This window comes from Ambystoma mexicanum, chromosome 5q, assembly GCF_040938575.1.
Source record: "Ambystoma mexicanum isolate Mex_15411 chromosome 5q, UKY_AmexF1_1, whole genome shotgun sequence".
Classification (NCBI taxonomy): Eukaryota; Metazoa; Chordata; class Amphibia; order Caudata; family Ambystomatidae; genus Ambystoma; species Ambystoma mexicanum.
The window spans coordinates 1,325,106,953-1,325,125,716 of NC_090933.1; the positions used below are offsets into that span (position 1 = coordinate 1,325,106,953).

Genomic DNA, 18,764 nt, shown 5'->3' on the forward strand with positions numbered 1-18,764 from the left:
TGTCAATTTGACCTGGTTGTGACTTAGTATTCACCCTTTTGTTTGTAGCCTCATTTGGTATTTTATTTGATGTTAAATCAATCGTGGTGATGGTTTGAGTCCCTATTGTTTTTCCCACCACTATCTGTTCTTTGTCTTGCCGCTTCACTTGTTGGCATGTAGGCGCTGCGACCTCGTTGGCTTCCAAGGTATTTTTTTTCCTTGCTTCTGAGGCAATGATGTAGGATTCTAAGAAGATAACTCTGCTGTACATCATCGCTTGTATGCTTGTGTGGTCTTTCAGCGAGTCTGCAATAGCTTCATAAAGCTTCATGAATGGTGATAACGCTATATTTACTGATGACATGATGGAGAGTAGGTCCATCTTTTTGTTGGGAGGGTCCGCTGGACTTGCCGATTGTTGTTGCGTGGAAAGTCTCCTAGTTGGTGAATCATTTGAAGTTATCGTGTTTGGCCATTGGCTTCGTACCGGCCTTGTAGTTTCTAATGAGCCTCTTTGATTTCTGTTTTTGTCTATAAGGGGGCTGTAGCTTTCATTCCCAACCGTATAAATTATGCTGTGGTTTCGTGGCTGGGCCTTGGCTTATTTCGGTCATATAAGGCGGGAATTGTATATCTTCGGGGATTAACCTCTCCGTCATCCTACTCGACTGCCGTGTAGGTGTTGCCCGCTCAGTTAGCTTTGACTCAGACTGCTGAGCTAGTTTTTCAGGTGTTGTGTGAACTCCTTCTGGGATTCCTTTTTTTCCTTTCTGTAGGGACAAAGCCGTTTCTCCCGTCAATGTTGATTTGTCTGATGTTAGTTGGGAGAAACCCTCATTTGTTTCTGTTATTGGACTGCTGGAACCGTCCATTTCATCAGTGATGTACATCTTTTCCTGAGGGTTTTCCTTTTCAATTTGAGTAACTGGTAAAGGTTTCCCGTTAGAGACACTTTGTCAGAATTCACCCTCTCTTCACTCATGTTTGAATCGCTTTGCGGGATCAGGTTGACATGTGGTTCTGACAATTCTTGTGGCTTCGTTGGCGGAGATGCCAGTTTGGGTTGCTCCATGTCTACGCTCTCTCCTTGGTTTGGTTGATTTAATGTCCCCTTACTCTCATCTGCAACAGCAAATTTTTTGGAGGTGAGCTTTTCACTAGCATTGTATTCCAGTCTTCGTAGTTTGGAAAAAGGTAAACATTCATTTAGGGCTTCCAGAATTTCCAAGTCCGAAAACTCCATGGGATAGTGTCCATTCGATGATCTTTGACTTCCTTGGGCCGTGAAATAGTTTTACAGAATTTTTGGCTGACCCTCCCTCCCGTCGTTTGGTCTGTTTTTCTTTGACTTTGTCCAAGGTTGTTTGTTGTATTTGTTGTGTTTGTTTGGGCTTTTGCAGCAACTTATTCATTTTGCGTACCCTTTTACTATTTTACTAGTCCGCCGCGTGGAGAGAGGCCGGATCCAGGACACACACCGAGGCGGACACGGCAACAGGTATAGTTTGTGGCTGGTGAAGATGTTGAGGCCTCTCCTTAAGCATGTCCTCCAATGGAGAAAGGGGGGGGGGCTGAATGAATTTTGTTTTACTGCTTCCATTGAAACAGCCGGGTCCTTATACATAGACTGTTGACCGTCCACCTCTGTTTGAACCATTTCGTTGTAGCTCCAAGACTCCAAGCTTGTACGCTCATTTGTCCTACATGGGGTGATCAGCGTCTGTTCCTTTAAGATGTTTATCTGGTGTTTTTGGCCAGATTTCTGGGTTGATTTTGCGCTTCTTAGGCGTCGACCTTCCTCTTCCTCTCTAGAGGAGTCATTTAAGTCAATAACTCTGCTTGCTCTGGCAGCCCCGACAGTCATGACTGCAGGACTGCCACTCGTCGTCCACTCCGCATCCGCTCCGCGGGTGGGTGGAGTTTTTATGCAGGTCCTTCCACAGAGGTCAGCACAATGGAAATGAGAGACAGACTCTCCGACAGCACTGCAGGACTGCCACTCGTCGTCCACTCCGCGTCCGACCGCGAGTGGATGGAGTTTTTATGCAGGTCCTCCCACACAGGTCAGCACAATGGAAATGAGAGACAGACTCTCCGACAGCACTGCAGGACTGCCACTCGTCGTCCACTCCGTGTCTGCTCCGCGGATGGATGGAGTTTTTATGCAGGTCCTCCCACACAGGTCAGCACAATGGAAATGAGAGACAGACTCTCCGACGGCACTGCAAGACTGCCACTCATCGTCCACTCCTAGTCTAGTTTTCAGGAGGTGGTACACACTCTGCTTTACTGTTAAGGAGTGGGTGTCTGTTGCTTACTAGGCTCCCTTACCCGACCCAGACCCTTTTTTGTGGATTCTGATCCTTGTACCTTAGGTTGAATCTCAGCACGCCCTTGTGCCGTGACCAAAAACTAATTTCATCACATCACTGGTAACCAATGGGGATGTTGCCCCATCACTGCCATTATCCACAAATTGATGCCACCATTTAGTGATAACACACATGCTTACTGTTGATCTACTGTGGAGATTCTACTCACCTTACTTCAGGGGAATCCGCTCAACATAATCCCACAGATCCATGATCTGAAAGGGATGAGAATTCCAAAGTCAGCATCTCTTGCAACCCATATGGCAGCGACCCTGGAATAAGATGTACGTGTGAATAGTATGCATAGTCACCCCACAATGCATGAGACAACAAGCGTCCACCTGTTTGTCAGTCCTACATTTATTGTGTGTCTAGTGTAGGTAGCTATCACAACAGTATATGCAAGAACCTTTGAGCTTTCCAGTATGCGGGACAAACAACAGTTTGAGGTGACACGATGAAGTCATTTTTTGGGAGTGCTCTATGGTCGGAGTGGATAATCCTTAGAAGAAAAGCTCCCCCTCAACTGTTCTCAGGTGCGTCGTCTGTGCAGCCACCATCTTAGGCTGTGTGAGCTTTACCACCCTCCAGAAGCAACACCTCTTTTTTTGTAGGATGTCAAGGCCCACAATATTTAACAATATTGGCCTACCCAGATCCTTGTGTGGCACATATCAATCTCGAGTCCCCTTTGAATCCAATTTCCGTGCTCCCAGAATGTTGATCCATTTATCTGGCCACAATGTACTATAATAAGCAATTGCAATAAAAAGTAGAATGCTGTACCTCAACATCCTCCATCCTAGTCTCTACACACGTGCTTCTGAACTTGCAGAGTGAAAACGAATTAAAACTCCATCATTGAGGTTCTTTACTAAGAAGCAGAATGAGCCAGATTCCTGCCCTTGACCCAGTACCCCTCCCAACATAGCAACGACCATTGATTCATTCATGAGACATATCTTTATCATCTTCCTCTACCACAAAAGTAATGCACAGGTTTTCCCAGATCCTTGCATTGTTTCACAAGTTGGTGAACTGTTTTCAGCTGGGCTGTCAGGAACCTACAGCCGAACACTACCACAAGTTGGCAATTTAATTCTAGCAGGAGTAAAGGCTGTGCATGGCCCAGGCCCTCTGCCTCCCTGCATCATTAATATTACATCAGCCTGCTGTGATACTGTGAATGATATTGCCTGCTAGTGCTTGGTCTATAAAACCACGCCCTCCTGCTGCCTTCAGCCATGCCCATCTCTCTATACTCTAGTGCCTGGCTATAAAATGCGTCCCTTTCCCAGCAGGTCTGACCAATGGACCATCCCACCATGGTAGGGCTGAACCTGCAGGAAGCCTGAGCAACTGGTTGGTGGGAGGACTCTGGGAAGCCTAGATATGGATTGCTCCTTAGTCCTCTCCTCGGCCTCGGAGGTGTTGTATTGTGCTGTTGCCTTCCACTGCCCTTCATCTCTGCATTGGGTATGCGTGAAGAACGAGACATACTCCTCCAGACCAGATGATCCATGTCCACTTGCCTTTCTGACATTCCCCTGCTGGGTAGTGTTGGAAGGTTTGGGGTCTAGGTGTGGGAGTCTGTGAGATGCCATTTTGGCAAGCATATAGTTTAAGAGACAGTGTATATGAAGAACCTATCATAGTATACAATAAGTGGAGAGCACTAACATTACTTGAGGAACTATAAACCAAACTGGGGTGACATCTAGGAAGCAAATCTCATTGATGTTGGTCTCAAATTAATGTATTCATATGCACATTATATGGACCCTATTGAATAGTCAAAGATGATCGTTGCACGAGATGTGACGGAGGGCGTGCTATAAAAGGGCAGGGTGACATTATTGGTGTGCAGACCACATAGGGAGAAGTACAGAAAAGCCAACAGCTTTTACTTTTGGGTAGTACAATTCTTTTTCCAGGGATTGGTATCAAATCGAAAGTTAGACATCAGGCGGTCAATTCAAATGGAAGCCACTCAAATCATTATCAGGTATTGCTATTATGTGCAAGATACTCGCACAATTTGGCATGCGTTTTCCTTGCTGGTGCCTTGACACTCCTTCCCACATTTGGACGCCTCTCACCCTTAACTAGTCATGGTCGCCAGTGCAGAGCGGAGGGGCACGATGGGAGAATGGGATAACCCTGAGGTGTCAGGAATAAGTCATTGTTTGTTTCTCACGAGAACCCAAGTACTGCCGTGAAGATGGCAACAGCGGGCTGGAGAGTGCTGCTTCCCACGTGCCACAAGTTGGCATGAGGGCCACCAGGGGGGAGAGGGCCCCTCTGGTGGGCAGCCTCCTACTGGGTTCTGGCGTGACCTGGTACAGCTTAGGGAGAGCTCGGATCAGGGAGAGTCTTGGGGATATAACTACGGTGTGGGCACAGGTAAGCAACTGACAGCACTATGATATATGATATGATATGGCGTGTACAAAGCGCCTATACACAAGTGTTTCAAGGCGCGGCGAGGCAAGGGGGGGAACAAAGGGAGGACAGACAACGATCCTACTAGGCCAGGTGTTATTCAGATCGCGCAAGTGCATGGGAAGGAGGGAAAGGAAAAGTGCGCAGGGGGAAGGGAGAGGGGAAAGTGCAGTACATGGGAAAGTAGAATAAATAAGATAAATAAAATGGCCAGCTAGTGGCAAGTGCAAGGAAGTGCAGACATAAGTGCTGGTAGGGGGACTGTAGGGATACAGAAAAACAGGTCCCCAGGTGCAGGGGTAGCCAGGGAGGCAGTGCAGGTGGGCAATTGACGGGGCCTGGGCCAGAGATCAGAAAAGGTGGCCAGGTAACCAGTACAGTTTCAGCCAGAAGGTCAGCAGGGGAGGGGAGGAGAGAAAGCAGAAGCAAAGAGGAAGGTTTTGAGGTTCTGCCGGAACCGGAGATTGTTCTCCTCGAGTTTCAAGGAGGCAGGAAGGCTATTCCAGAGAGAGGCCCCTGCCAGAGAAAGTGATCTGCCACCAACTCATTGCTTTGAGAAACAACTGACTTTGAGGGAGTTGGAGGCGGATGAGCGATGAGCTCAAGAGGGAAGATACTGCCTCACAGCTCTGCTCTATACACTCACGGAACATCACCATAAATTATAATAGCAGAGCACAGTACCATGCCCTGTTAACAAGGCGTGTCCCCTGCATCACAACCTAACATATCACTGCTGCATTACAACCCGGTGGGAGCGCCCACTCACCATTGGCGGTACCAGTAATTCCATCGAGCAGAATTACCGCCAAAACAGAGTCCATGGCGGTAATTATGCCCATATTTGGTGGAATTACCATTACTGCCAGAACAGGAAGCACAGCGGTGGCCATTTTGAAAAACTCAATCCGCTCTGAATCCACCACTTCCTGTATCCATGTAGACCCACAGGAGAGAGAAAACATGTCCAAGGGGAAGGTGCCAGGACAGAGGCTGACAAAGCAAACATTTTGCAAGGTGGAGCTAACGGTCCTTACTGATGAGGTGATGGCCCATGCCAAGGAGCTATATGGCTCCCAGCATCTTAAAATATCAGTACAATGGAATGCAGCCTTCTAGTCAGGCATCTGCAACAATGTCACAGCTGAGGGCACAGTCCCACAGGACAGTGAGGACTGCAGGTAGCAGTAGAATGACCTAATGGCCAGTGTCTGCAGCCTCCTGTCCAAACACCAGCAGTAATCATTAGACACCCGAGGCAGCACCGTGGACCCCCTTGACCTGCTCCCCATGAGAGAAGGCCAGCTCCATCCTCCACATGGAGTGGATCAAGGGAGTTGGGAGTGCCGAACCCTAGAGCCAGCAGCCAAGCTGAATCTGATGAGTTTGAATGCACATCCCCCCCCCCCACCTCAACCCTTCCGCTCACAATGCACTGGGCAAATGACCATAACAAGCATGCAGCTCTCAGCATAGATGGGCCTGATGGACAGGTGAAGATATCATCACATGGTTATGCTCACAAAGGAACCCCCATCCTATGCCTTTCCCAGCAGAACAGGGTTCAGGCATGGGCGATCAGGGCAGTCGCACCACATCAAAACCCCAACCCAACACAACAAATTGGAGTGGTCTTACAAGGGCACCCCCTTGCTGGTGTGGTGAAGGCATCCAATTGCAATGGAGAGCACCCAGACCCCGTGCTGGAGAAGGGAGTTGATGATTTCAACTGAGCACCTCTGCCATACCAGCATGGGGGTAGCCTTCTGGTATTACGGTGGTGCTCAGTTGAAATCATTAACTTCCCGCTCCAGCACAGGTGCTGGGTGCTTTCCACTGGAATATGGCACTCAAGCTACACCAGCACGAGTCTGCTAGGCCGCCCTATGTCATTGTGGCACAGCAACCATAACGCAAATATTTTTTCCGAGGCGGTTTCAGGGCTAATGCTGGCACTGTAGCCAGGCATTGGTGGGCAACTGTGCACGTGCCATGAATGTGCATGGGTGGGCAACTGTGCACATGCCAATGCACAGCAGTATGAATGTGCATGGGCGGGCAACTGTGCACGTACCAATGCGCAGCAGTATGAATGTGCATGGGCGGGCAACTGTGCACGTGCCAATGCGCAGCAGTATGAATGTGCATGGGCGGGCAACTGTGCATGTGCCAATGAGCAGCAGTATGAATGTGCATGGGAGGTCAACTGTGCACGTGCCAATGCACAGCAGTATGAATGTGCATGGGAGGTCAACTGTGCACGCGCCAATGCACAGCAGTATGAATGTGCATGGGAGGTCAACTGTGCACGCGCCAATGCACAGCAGTATGAATGTGCATGGGAGGTCAACTGTGCACGTACCGATTCACAGCAGTATGAATGTGCATGGGGGCAACTGTGCACGCACCAATGCACAGCAGTATGAATGTGCATGGGAGGTCAACTGTGCACGCACCAATGCACAGCAGTATGAATGTGCATGGGAGGTCAACAGTGCACGTACCAATGCACAGCAGTATGAATGTGCATGGGAGGTCAACAGTGCACGTACCAATGCACAGCAGTATGAATGTGCATGGGAGGTCAACTGTGCACGCACCAATGCACAGCAGTATGAATGTGCATGGGAGGTCAACTGTGCACGCACCAATGCACAGCAGTATGAATGTGCATGGGAGGTCAACTGTGCACGTGCCAATGCACAGCAGTATGAATGTGCATGGGAGGTCAACTGTGCACATACCGATTCACAGCAGTATGAATGTGCATGGGAGGTCAACTGTGCACGTACCAAAGCACAGCAGTATGAATGTGAAACAGACATCCCACTCCTTACACCGCTCATCAAACCCAACATGAAATGCATTATATCCTTGGAGATCTTAACCTAGGATTCAATGGTGACCAAGACTCTAAAGCTGCATCCCTTCACACAGCACTCAAGGACATGAACTTTAGCCAGCTAGTGAATGCTCCCAAACATGTCAAGGGAGAATCCTGGACTGGATATTGTCACTTAACACCAATCCAACCATAGAGGCCATCACACCTCTCGGGTAGACAGACCATTTCTGTATAGCGTTCACTCTCATGAGTGATGAACCACACCCTCCTGTGACTAAAACAACAGACACTTTCAAAGCCCGAAATCCCTGCAAGCTCATGGCAGAGGAATTCACCCCCACCCTCAACAAACTTCTCGAAACCAATGTAGTCATTAGTAACGACCCAAGTATCATTGTTGACTACTACCACAAATGCGTCACTTACTAGTGACGAAGTAGCACCTATTACTACCAAAACACGTCGCAGAGACAACAAAAACTATTTCTGGTTTAATGAAGAACTAGTGTCCCTGAGAAGAATTAAACGTTCCCTTGAACATGCCCATAGCAAACATCCCACACCTGACACTTCTAAAGCTTTCAATGAAGCAAACAAAGGCTATAAAACAACCATATTCTCCCACAAAGCCAATGCTTACAACACACGTATCAACAATGCTTCATCTGATTCGAAAGAACTCTTTGCTATTCTTAGACAATTAGAAAATCCCATTCCAATCACGACTCCCGCCAACGTTAGTAAGGAATGGTGCACTACCATTCAAGACGCACTCTCTGCTAAAATTGCTCTGCTACAAAACAAAAAAAGTCTACCAAAGAGGGTTACTCGCAAATACAAGCGCCCCTATTCCCAGCCCCCCTCCTACAGACTCTGAAATAACTAACCCCCTATTCCACTTCACTCCGGTCACCCAAGAACTGGTGCTCGACACCATGTCCAAATTAAAAGCCTCCAACTGTAAAGGAGATAGCGTCCCAGCTAAACTAGTGAACGAATGCCCATCCACCCTCGCCCCCTCCATTACCAACTTTATCAACTCCTCTTTCAACACAAACTCAGTCCCAACGGGTCACCCCATTGGACCCCACAGTACCTACTAATTATCGACCCATAACAACAGTCCCTTTCTCACTTAAACGCAGACAAAATAGCATATAGACAAATACAATCACTTCTTGAGCAGAACCAACTCCTAGGAACTAGACTATTAGGCTTCAGGCCCAATCACAGTACTGAAACAGCCCTCCTGGATCTCAAGATCCACATGGACACTATCAGAGATTAAGGTAAACTCTGTATTTTCCTGCTGCTAGATCTATCCGCAGCATTCGACCTCGTGGATCATGATAAACTGTGCACATCACTAACTTCTCCAATGATGCCACTATCTGGGTGAAATAATTTCTTGCTGAACGTACATCTAGAGTGGCTATTGGTAGGGAAACGGCTGATCCCATACCAGTACCCATTGGAGTACCTCAGGGCTCATGCCTATCCCAAACACTCTACAATGCCTACACTAAGCTCCTCTTCTCTACCCTTGATGATATGGGTGTCATCTACACCAATTTTGCTGATGACACCCAGATCCTCATACCCATCTCAGGGGACTATGACCAGGACACCTTAACCATCAACAAAATCGACTCCACCATCCAAAACTGGATGGTGCTAAAAAGCCTCTGTCTCACCGATGAGAAGACTGAAGTACTCATTGTGGGATCACCAACTAAAATAGCGACCCATCACTCAGACTACTCCACTATCAACATTGATGGCACCCTGATCCCTGTGCTCAAGCAAGTTAAAACACTAGGCGTATTCCTACACGCCAACCTCATGATGACCAAACATATCAGCACACTTGCATCCTCCACGGCCTACACCTCCAAACTTATAGCGCTAAGCCGTCAATTCCTGACCCCGACCAATTGCTTCACATTGGCCAGAGCCTTGGTATTATCCAAGTTGGACTATTGCAATGTGTTACTACAAGGGATCTCCAACACTAACATCAATAAAGTGCAACTCATGCAAAATAAAGTGCTAAGCGCAGCACTAGGAATAAAAAAACGGGATTACATCTCTAAGATCCGGAAGAATGCCCACTGGCTACCCGTCGAAGCCAGAATTATCTTTAAAACCCTCTGAATCACTCAAATGTTTTGCTAAAAAAGCCCCAGTGATTCTTAACGCCATACAGAAAAAAGGAATTGTCTGATCACTGAGATCAAATGACAATCAACATCTAGTGACACCCCGGTACAACAATACCAGAGCAGAGGGTAGCAGCTTCCATGTTTTAGCCCCCAAACATTGGAACTCACTCCCAACCTACCTCAAAAAAGAGACCTCCTTCCCTGGCTTCAAATGGCAGCTGAAAACCTGGTTGTTCAACCAATACTAGTACACTGCTGAATCTATACTAGTGCAAACTGTTTAAACTTTAAATCACCGTGCATTCCCTTTTGTTTGTTTTGTTGATTTTGAAAATATGTACGCTCTATATGTAAACAACTTCATAAGATTTTTTTTTTCTTTCAAATGTATAACCAACTACTAAGATGTCTGTAACCACGCTGTGATACCCCAGGGTCTGGGTGTGTAGCAAATGAAAAATAAATAAATGCGTGGGAGCACATGCAATTCTATGCCGCACCCATGTTCTCTGAGAAAGGACAAGTACCAAAGTGGACCCCCCCAACCCCAGGACAGTCGTACATACAGACCATGTTGGCAGCACAAGAGGCAAAGAGCACATTGTTAAGGATTTCAATCGGGTGACACACACCTTGGTCTCAGCCTAGTATGTAGCGCACAACTGGGATGCCTTTGTCTTTATTTTATGTGGATTTAATTTGAAATGGTACACAACTCGTCTTACACCCCCTTTTTAAAATACCCCGGTCACAATGGACCATGAACCAGGCTGGTTGGTGAAAATGCAATATTTTATTTACTTTAAGATTCAAAGGAAATCATACAATTTTAATATGGGGCAGCAATCACCAATGGGGGGATAATTACAATGACAATGGATGCAATGCACTTGGTTAACCTTCTCCTAGAACATATACAAAGCACAAGTGAATAGGAGCACTTTTTGAATTAGGATAGATAGCACCCAAGGTAAGGTTTCCCCCTGAAACAATCCCTGAACCCCCACGATTCTGAGTGGATAGAAAGAAGCAGCAGGCAGTCAGGAATAAGGGGCAGAAAACTGAATCATCTGACTTTCCCTCCCAGAATAAGAGGCAAAAACGCTTTGCAAAGGCATGAAATGACACCCGGAAATGGACAAATAAATACTTAATATGCAGTTAAATATGTGAGGCAAATATGATTTCTCCCAACAACAGGAATGCAGAAACACTAGCAATCACAATGCAATGGATCATTAAGAAGCATTCAATTTGAAAATGAGTGGAGAGTTAGAACATGCTGCAGCCGAATGACACGTTGGAAAGTTGCAAATTTCTCAATTCCCGTTTAAAATTACCCAAACGTTTTTTTTATAAAAACGGGTGAAATACTGAAAAATCGCAATGCAGTTTTTGGTCTGGGGAACAGATGTATATCACAGGGACAATATTAAAGTGAAAGAATGGTGGTAGCTGAAGATTTGGATGAGATTTTCGGGGTTCAGTTTTAGGAAAAATAGAGCAGTTAAAATGAAAACTTCAGTTTTGAGAGAAAGGCAAATGTTACTTAAACTAAATTATCTAGACTATATTGTTAAAGAGGAACACAGTAAGCTCCAAGGTTGATTCGCGAGGTCAACCTTATCACCCCAGTGCTCAACTTTAACTGTAAATTAGATTGATTACTCAAAATATAACTAAGGGCTTAGGATTTACACCAGACAGAAATGCAAAGAGATGGCGCTCGCACTTAGAAATCAAGGACAGAGTGCACAGAGAATTTTAACAAGTTACCAGGGTATAAATAGGATTGCTTAGAGAGTATAATACAGATAAAATGGTCAAGATGGGGAGACTATGTGTTTCTCTGTGATGGGGAGAACCTCACATTCCACACTTAGCTTTGGAATTATGGAACAGCCAACTGGGTCTGGTCACCACACGGCGGGCGCGCCTTACAGCAAACAGGTGGGCAATTCTGGTCACCGGATGGCAAGGACAGCTGGATGCCAGGGTTGCAGCGGGCAGGCAGGTAGTGGGCAGTAAGCTCGTCTGATTTCAGGATGCAAAAGGTACCACAGCTTTTCCCTTTTTTAATGAGATTTTAGTGGTTTTTCTCTGGACCAAGGGCCTTGCTGGGACAGGATCAGCAGTGCTTTGGCCTTGCAGGAGTAGAGTCAGCAATGCGTTGGCCTTGTTGGAGTAGGGTCAGCAATGCTTTGGCCTTGTAGTGAAATCTGGAAACAGCAAGATGAATGGAGCAAATCAGGAACGCCGGCACAGGAAATTCAGGAGAGTGTGTGTCTCTGGAGCTCTGTCAACCACTCTTATTTATAGGGCATGGTGACATCACAGAATTATTGGTGGGCAGAACTGAGCTAGATCTACCGCCAAGAAGCGGATAGGACAATCAATGTTGGTTGCCTCCTCGAGGAGGAGTCCAAGTTTATGAGGTTGCATTTTATGAGGTAAAAAGCCATACCACAATCCTTTTTACTAAAAATCAGTCATAACCTAATTTAGACATTTATACATTTGTGGCACTTTAACAAATCACATGGGCAGATTACATATTGTATATAGAGCATAGCAGTCCAATCCTCACGGTTGTGGGACCTTGTTTCGCCCTTCTACCAGTTTTTCGCCCTTTTCAGTGAGAATTATATTACTTAAAATTCTATAACTTTACACATGTGTATAGATTATCATTAGGCGTATCAGTGTCAAATTTGACAGTGGCATCCTATACACTTTCCGTGGAATACCCAATTCTCTGCCATTTCTATTCCCCATGTTTCAGTGAGGTTGATGACATTTTCAATTAAAGCCCATAAAATCACATTTAAACAGTCAACTTTTCACATTTTTGCAAAGTCCTGCTGCAGAGGTAAATGTCTAACATTTTTATTAATAAATAGTCCTTGGGGGCAAACATCAGTATTGATTCCCATATATGGGCATGCCTTTCCAAGGATACCCCCTCAATCCAGGGTTGTCACAGAGATTTCCTTTGAAGCTTCTTGTAGAAGTCATGAGTAGGTGTGATTTTTCACTTCACACATCCATGTCCTAGAAGTTCCATTTGTATTTGTATTTCTTTATTTGTATAGCGCGCATGGACAAGGGGCATCTGGGCGTTTATCTTAGGTTACATAGACAGTGGGCCTCATTACAAGACCGGCGGTAACCGAGGCGGTAAAACCACCTGGTTACCGCCGGACTCGTATTACCATTCCGCCTCCGTGATTCCCAGAATTACTGGGGCATTACAACCCGGTTTCCCGGGAATCACGGAGGCGGAATGGTGTTAATCCCCATTCCCATTGAGTCCTATGGGACTTAATGGGAATCATGGAAACACCGGCAGCATCTCGTAATGCTGCCGGTGTTTCCTCGTCCACCTGCAGGCGGGCGGTGTTAAACCCCGCCTGCAGGAGTTGTGATCGCCCGGCATGGAAACAATGGTGGCGGCAGGTTTACCGATGAGGCTCATTGTGCATTAACAGTTGCAAAGGAGGCAGGTACAGAAACAGTTGGTTACAGGCAGAATTTACAGATCATATTTACATTAGAGACTCAACGCATGACGACGAGTCACTGGCGCATAGCTTACATAAACAGCATCAGTATACAGTTACAATTGCAGAACAGGGTATACAATGGCAGGTGCAAAGGCGACTCAATGGGAGTGGCAGTGGATGAGGGTAGATCAGAGAAGAATTAAGGTTGATGTGAAGGGCAGTGTATATCTTGAGCCATGATCCAGAGTTTGGCTTTGCCCTTGAAGGCCTGGAAGGAGGGTTCTGATCCAAGTGTAGTGGGCAGTGAGTTCCAGAGTTTTTAGAAAAGGACCGGGAAGCCGATACTCAGATTTCTGTAGTTTGAATCTGCGTATGGATAGGCAGTGAACTTGGGCTGCTCTCTGTGGTCGGCTGGAGGTATGTGGAATGAACCGGCTGGCCAGGTATTGAGGTGCCTTGTTAAACAGGCACTTATGCGTGAGGGCAAGCGGTTTAAGAGAAACTCTGTCTGATATGTGTTGATTTCTCGGGATGTTCAAAGCAGCCCTAATGGCATTATTTTGGGTGACCTAAAGTTTACATAATTAGGGTTCTGGCCAAGATAATGCAGTTCGATAAGTTTGCACAAATTGGCAGATGCAGAGATCACAGCATTATAGTTTGTCTTGCGAGGGATAAGGTAGAGTGTCAAGGTGGAAACCTAGAGTTTTGGTGTCATTGAAACATTTATAAGATTACCATTAATGATACAGGATTTGAAGGTGTGGTCTAGTCGACTAAGTCGGTTGGGTGAGCCCAGGATGAGGAGCTCTGTCTTATCATCGTTAAGACAGAGCTTGTGTTGAGCCATCCAGGCCTGGATGACTTGATTAACATTGTTTAAGGCTTTGGAGTCCACTATGTGATCACCCGTGATAGGGATGAGTATCTGGGTGTCATCCACATAGTTTGTGTAGGTGACACCCAGATAGTCAAGAATATCAAATAAGGGTTTTGTGAACACATTGTAGATGAGATGGGTGACACGCAAGAACCTTGGGGGACCCCGCATAATACTGGTGATGGTACAGCAGAGGCCGCGGAGGAGAAGACCCTCATGGATCTGTTTGCCAAGAATGATCGGATCCAAGTAGTGGCTTTATCTAAGAAGTGGGCAGCCGCTTTGAGGTGTTGACACAAGATTTGGTGGTTCACCAAATCGAACCCGGCCGAAGAAGTGGAGGGCCATCTTGCCTTTGTCTTTAAGATCCTCAAATTTGTGTTTTGAGGTCAATGAGTGCAGTTTCGGTTACGTGCTTGGGACGAAAGCCTGATTGCCTGAGGCCAAGGAGATTGTTACATTCCAAGTAGTCCTGGATCTGTAGGTATGCTGCTCGGTCATAGATTTTCAAGAGGAATGGCATGGTTGTGATGGGTCTATAGTTGGTAGGTATATTAGGGTCCAGTGTCAGTTTTTTCAGGAGTGGGATAACCCATGCGTCCTTGAGGTTATCAGGTACGGTGCCTGTGCTGAAGGATGTGTATATTAGTGCTGTAATGAAGGGTGCTAGTTCATGGGCGGACTCCTTTATTATGGGAGCTGGGCATTCCCGGGAGGATAACTCAGTGGCAGTGTGCTCGCCTTGGAAGCAAGACGACACGAAGCAACACAGGTTCGATCTCTGGGTCCGTGCTTAGAAACCTCTGGGTATTTAAGCGCGTTATAAATATGCAACTAAGACAACAACAAAAAAATTCTGTAACAGCGCCTCAATGCCCCCGGGCTGTGTGAGCGCTTTCAAAATGAAAATAAATAAAAAGAATAATAAAAAATGAATCACCCTGGCAATTAGATGGTTTGAGTTTATTTATGATGTTTTCAACCTTGTGGACCGTTAGCGGTGAATAGCTAAACGGTTTAAAGGTGTGTAAGGTGTGATTAGTTTTGGTAGAGTGGGAGTTAACCTGGAGGTTAGACTGGAGACTACTTTTTTTGGCAATGATTTTGGATTGTGATGTAGTGATTTTGTCAAGGAGCGCTTTTTGCATGTTCGAGCACCATGTGCTGTCTTTAATGCATGTATCAGGAGTTGTGGGAGGAATTTCAAGTTCTTTGAGGATCTTGAAGAGATATTTGGTATTGGATTCAGCTTGCAAGATACGTGTGTTACAAGTGTCTTTTTGCAAGAAAAATTGCTTTTTTATAGTTAAGAGAGGCTATGATGAGGCTATCCTTGTTGGTAGGGGTAGGGTGGCTTTTCCAGTGGTCTTCGCTAGTTCTTTATTCTTTGCGTAGTACTTTCAACTGTGGTGCGAACCATGAATTGAGGTGTAAGATGGCTCAGCCCAGACCAAAGTATGAGGAGTATGTGAAGTGTCTTTGTCTTGGTCAAAGTTTTCCAACCTAGTAATTATCATCCAGGTGTCCTGGAAGTTTATTTAATGCTTTAGTTGTTAGCCTAATATATAGCCAAACAATAATAAGCATGTAAATGTCGATTGCAAGCACTAAGTATAACCAATCAGATTTAGGTAAGTACATCAACTTATGCTATTATACAATAGCACATGCATCGAAATTAATTTGTCCAAACAAAAAGTAAAAGATTGAACCTGTGGAATATACAATCACGTAAATATACTTCCGTATAATAGGAAACATGAAAAGCAAAAGAACAGCATCACATTATCATGCAGCACTACTTAGCATCCATACAAATGGACCTGTGCAGCTGGAAAAGTAAAAAATAAAGTATGCCAATTGTGTGGGAAAGAACTGCACCATTCCCATACCAAGATGGCACATTGCTGCGGACACGTGATACACACTACTAAGTGATCACGCTTTCGCACAACGGTAATCACCGGGAAAAGCAACTAAAGAAAGGAACACCATACAGGCATTTAGATGCATGTCTACGCATCTACAATAAAGGGTTCATGCAGCAGCAAGAAGCACTACATTGTTCCCAAACCAAAATGGAGGAGTAGCGATCACGTGATGCAATCCATCACGTGACTGCGACATTGAACAATCATATAAGCGAAAACGAGCAGGTAAGCATAACGGTTATCAGGCCGTACAATCCCACGCATATGAGGATCGAATACAGGAAGCATCGAACGCTAGAGCAACAAAAGAAAAGGAAGGTTAGTGTAATAAGAGGAAACTAAGGGAGCAGACATACCATTAGATCAAGATTAAAGTGATAGTAACTAGGTGAACGCCATAACTTATTCATCATATCCGATGTTCCTCTCTCCCCAGCTTTACTTTAAATTGGGACAGCAAAAAGGGTAGAACGCTCCTTTAAGCAAATTCAAGACACATATAGAAGTTTGGGCCAGAAAGAAAAAAAACACAAGTGAGTGCGCTTCAGTACTATATATATGTGTACTAAATAGCTATTTGTTTTCAAGGTTTTTTCTACACTGCAAAAGAGCAATCAGGACCATAAAGGTTTAGACAAGTAAAAATTGTGTGAAAGTTAACCATGCTAGAAGTGCTTGCAACACATTTAAAGGACACTAAGCAAAAACATGTTTTTCTTTATTTTCAGACAAATATCTCTTTTGTTATGATATTAAATGTGTCAAAAAAGGATTGAATATGTCACATGACTCGGAAAAATAGATTTGTTATTCCCTCCTGAAGATCTGTCTGGAAACTAAAGACAGTGAAACACATGTAGAGGGCATTGATTTGAGGACATTGATTTATCTTTTTGAAAATAAACAAAGTTTTATGGATAAACCATCAAAATTGGATTACACCTTTCATTATTTTTTTCAACTGGAAAGTTCGCTCAGGGCGCATGACATTTGGTTTCCATCTTTTTGCTTAAAAGACAATTTGTTGTCCTGGAAGTTTATGGTGGATCCCTTTTGGGGGAAGCCTTAGCGTTGACCACCTGGAATAACCTGTTTTGGGAGCTTGCAAAATCCAGCCAATGCAGTTTAACAGTTTTATTTTTCTTTTATTTTATCCTGAATCAAAACAAGCCTGTTGAATAAATCTGCCCATATATGTTTCCCCACCAACAAATCCCTTTACATTGCTAGGCACGGATAAGCTTTCATTCAACATTGTACTTTTTCAAACAGGCATTTTTGTTCTCTGGTTTGTAAAAGCCCATTTTGACACGTGGTCAATGCTGCAGGGATTTATCATCCATCTACTTCCTAACATTGTTCTGTAACTGTAGCCAGCTTGTTTTACACACCAGTCTGTACAAGGTAAAAGTCTTCATGAAATTGACATGTGCATAGAAAGCTATGATTTTTTTTTCAAGCAGTGATTTTTGACATTTTGTAGCAAACTGTAAGATTTCCCTGTGTAGCTGAAGGAAAGCTTTTGCTGATTTTCTCAGATTTTGCTGGCACAGTCTGTCATTCAGGAATAAGGCTCTTTTCTGATGGAGCACAATGTGAATATGGCTGGGCATGACAGGGTATTTTTGCTAAAAGTAGTGTGATGAAGAACAGGGACAAATAGCATCAGAGCGGCATCATTTTAAAGGTGAAATATTCCCTTTTTCAATAGGAATTGTGGGCTTGCAGCAAAACAACGCTGCTTTTTCACTCCATTTCGTTGAGACAAACAAGAACACACCCTAGTAGCCTTTCTCGGGGTGCTCCCTGTTCCATCTTGCCCAATGGCGCTTGGCAAAACAGTGCAGCCATCCTTTTGTTGCACCCAAACATAGTTTGGGTGTAATGGTGCTCACAAGAGCCGCCGCAGCCATTTTGCTGGTTCTGTTGAAGTGCAGCTTGGTGATGTGGGGAAGTACTGCTGATTGGGTAAATATATACCACAACATGCCAATGAGGTGTAAAGCCTCAGAAGACACTACCACCACATTGCTGTGGCCATATGCATTGGCTTGCAATAAACCATACCATTCAATCCACATGTAGGATGTCCCTCCACCATTTAGCGCATGTGTGACTAGCAAACCCACATACAAGTACGCATGATGACTAACAGCATGTCATTGTTCACCCAACAGGTTCACAGGCGACAGAGGAGGAAGATGCATGCTCATCTACATCCCATGGTCAGGTCTCCAGGTCAAGACCAACAGCCATCACCCCTGCACCTCTAATCGGTGGGAAGGGAATGGGTAGAATTGTGACAGCAGGGCCCAGCAGCCCTGCACATGCCAACACAGGCACAGCACCAGAGAGCAGCAATCATGACACAGCTGCAGGCAAGGCTCCTACAATTACCTCCCCGCCCCCAACCTAACAGCCGGCCTCTACGGTCGTGACAGGGGATCCAGATCCTGGCAGTCGCACAGAGGCCACTGTGCACGCACCAAGGCCCTCGATACCCTCTCGTCACCTGAGTGGGGCACCCAGCCACATTGTCACTGGCCAGGTGACAGCAATAGCAGGTCATACGGATCAAGCTACATCCGTCCCAGCCCTCCCCATAGCCCTCAACCCCATGCATGTCAGGATGCCATATGGAGGAGGC

At 45.5% G+C, this 18,764-nt stretch overlaps 1 protein-coding gene across 1 annotated transcript in view; it reads right to left on the reverse strand.

Annotated features, from left to right (window-relative positions):
- LOC138498515 (zinc finger protein 432-like) overlaps positions 1 to 18,764 on the reverse strand; it is an 88,843-nt gene that overhangs the window by 14,926 nt on the left and 55,153 nt on the right. Inside the window, exon 3 of the mRNA XM_069622291.1 lies at positions 2,524 to 2,626. The gene's annotated coding sequence lies outside the window, so the exon portion shown is untranslated. The remainder of the gene's footprint in view (positions 1 to 2,523; positions 2,627 to 18,764) is intronic.